Here is a 3,486-nt window from a genome sequence, read left to right as displayed (position 1 = left end):
CTTACATACCTACCAAGCAAAGCTAAGCAACTATTTATTCAGTGGCTCTTTGCACCAATCTGTGACGTCAGTCTTTAAGTGCATGTTTCCCGTCGACAGTTACACGTCGTGCCTTCTTCAGGAATTCTGACTACAATTCAAATTGCTGTCTAGAGTTTTCATTGACTTGATATCTGAGTCCTTGAGTTGTCATACCCATATGCATCGTTCAGTAAACTGCATTTTCTTTCTAAAAAGACTTCTCACAAAAGACCTCAAGCATGATGACGCTTTGACATACCTACACTAACAAAACCAGTTCTCGATAGTTTTGTTATGCTAATTCTCAATATTGTCATGGTATTATATTGACATATTTATAAATACAAATATAGGAATTTTTTTTTCAATTGTAATCTATATATATATGCATTAAAGACAGCTATACTACTTTTTCAATATTGTTGACATCACGTGCACCATTCAAGTAAAGGGGAAGTAATTAAAACAGTGTATAAATTGTGTGTAAAAAACAAACACAATCGCCTTTTTTGCAAAAAGTTCGCATCTATTTATTGTTTTCTTAAATGCCTACCCCCCCCCCCCAAAAATGAAATAGAAAAAAAACTAGTTTCAGTGTAAAATATGCCATAAGTTCAAATACAAATGTATTTATTGAAAAATACAATTTTTACTCAATATATGTTATGTTATTAATATTAAAATAAAACATTTTTTTCATTATAGCACACTATATTATCATAATTTTTTGATATTTTTTTGAATTTATCTTTAGTGAGCTGCTATGTTTATTAAAAAAAGTACTGTCATGTCACGCAATCATGACATGACCATCGGAATGACTTTGCATTCCTGTCATTAGTTTGAACAAATTACACGAATATCTACACAATGACGTATAAACAAAAATAGATTTACAGCTTTTCAATAGAAAAAGCATTATTAAGAGATTATTACAAGAAATATATTAAATATATGTTTACAGTAAGAAGTAACAATAAATATATATCAAATTTCATTTCATGAGTATGTTTACAAGTGAGGGATATTCACACATAAGAAAGTTCTTATGTATGAGCTGTAGATTTTTTATATGTAATATCGAGCCATTCATATAGATATTTAAAAGAAATCGTCGAAGTGTAATGATGCATGGTGGTGTTGGTGGTGGGAGGGGAGGCAGGTGGAGCAGGGAGAGGGATGAAAAGGAAAAAAAGGGTCAAATGGGGTTTCAGATTTTTGGAATATTTTTAATAAAATATCGAGAATCAAAATAATAGTCAAAAATATGATGTTGTTTCCAACTTTTGGCCCAATTTTGAGTTACAGAACCAAGTTCAGTTACAATTTGAGCAGGAATCAAGGACAACAAGCTCACCAGCTGACAACCATGGGATTAAATGACTGCTACAAGGCCAACCAAACACAGCAGACCAGTTATTGTGATCTGTGATAGGCTTCAGTCTCACTCTCAACAACTGGGCTCTTGTTTGAATGGAAAACCGACATCACTATTTCTAAACATTACTGAGAGAATTGAGATCGAGGATTGATGGAAATCCTATTTGCATTAAATATGAGCATTTTTTAAATCGTGGATCTTCTTGCTTTTCTATACACCACATTGAATTCCACAGTCAACGTACCAGAAATCAAAACGAAATGCTGAGAAGAACTGTTTTGACAATATAATACATAAGTGATCCCGTTATTCATGGAGATACAGAATATTAGTGTTTAAAACTGCAATTCATGTTCATGTTGCCTTGAGGGAAGCAGACAATTTAGATGCAATGAGTACTTCAGGGAATAAAAAAAGCCGAAGCAATAAGATAATTTTCGCTCAGTAAATTTAGTCAACATATAAAACATTATACTTTATCTTGCGGCCCAATGGCATGAAAATATTCCTTCAAAGTTTCATCAGAAACAATCTTTTGGTTTTTCTTTGAGCGAATCTTGAAGTTCGCTAAGTTTTCGCTTTCGTGCCCTCTAAAATGACGAAATTCGTTATACGCTTATAAAAAAATTCAAAAATTTTTTTTTCGAGAAATAATTGCTCCAGTGTATTAGTCAGATAGTAGGGTTTCTACAGACAAAGTTTGAGGTGGGTCGATTTTTGGGCCATTTCCCACTTTGCTCGATCCTTACACGGACTGCCTCTTAAGTGGCTGGCCATTTAAACTATACTCGCGATGTAATGGTTGGCGCTTCCGTGTAATAGTAAGTAATTCGCATTTAGAGGTATTAAATTTCAGACGCCAGTCAGTGCTCCAGTGCTGGATTGTCTAGGACGTCTTGTAGAGATCCACAGTCCTTTTCACTGCTGATGACACTGGAGCATTTGGAATCGTCTGCGAAGAGTGCCAGGTGGTTCTGAGTTATTGATGGAAGGTCGTTGACGTAAACCAGGAACAAAAGCGGACCAAGGATGCTACCTTGTGGGACTCCTGATGGGACAGGAGAACGGCTCGAGGAAAATCCTTGGACCAAGCAACGTTGAACTCGTCACATGACATAACTAGCAAACCACTGCAGCAACTTACCATTGACACCGTACCGAGAGAGTTTGAAGAGCAACCTTTGATGAGAGACACTATCAAACGCCTTTACCAAGTCAAGATAGATGCTTTCAGACTGCAAACCATTGTCAAGGTGCTGTCCAACTTTGTGATAGAAGCTCAACAATTGCGTAACAGTTGAACGTCCTCGGAGAAATCGATGTCGATGTTGATGATGTTGATTTTGATGTTGATGATGATGGTGAAGTTGATGATAATGGTGATGGTGATGGTGATGTTGATGTTGATGGTGATGTTGTTATTGACGACAATGATGTTGATAATTGTGATGATGATGATGGTGATGGCGTTAATGATGCTAATGATGATGTTGAATACAACAAGCGAATAAGGAAGAGTTCAAACTTAAACATTCTATTACTCCGACGAAAGACTGACGTCCGAAATTCCAGCGTTGTACATCTTTTAATTTTCACACTTTAAGTGTTTATGTTTTCTTCTTATCCACTTGTACTGCATGTTATACAAGTAATTAGGAATTGGAGGAAAAGGAAATAGCGTAGGAAGTCGTAACTTTACTATGGTTTAAGGAAAATCTGTAAAAACGAAAACGGGGAACTTAAATAAAAGCTGTGTCATCTTTCCAACATATCCCTACCGCAAACTCCAGAAGAATATATTTACAATTTGAACTGTTTTATGCTCTTGATAAATTGTTGTACATTAGAGCTGGCTTTCTGCACAAACCTTACAAGGTACGGTTTGGAAGCCAAATGAGTGGCATTTCTTGCCTCATATTTTCTCTCTTTTCTTCACTTATTCTCCCATGCATCAACTCGATCTTCTTATACAAGGACAACGATGTCAAAGGAATTTGAATGGAAAAAAATGTAAACCGTAAAAAAAAAAAAAAAAAAAAAAAAATCAAATACATCCATTATTTTTTATACAATTATTATTTAAT

This window comes from Actinia tenebrosa, unplaced genomic scaffold (genome assembly GCF_029948245.1).
Source record: "Actinia tenebrosa isolate PJP-AT-01 unplaced genomic scaffold, QUT_ActTen_1.0 PGA_scaffold2__45_contigs__length_23673736, whole genome shotgun sequence".
In the NCBI taxonomy this organism is placed as follows: Eukaryota; Metazoa; Cnidaria; class Anthozoa; order Actiniaria; family Actiniidae; genus Actinia; species Actinia tenebrosa.
Note: the sequence above shows the minus strand (reverse complement) of the source record.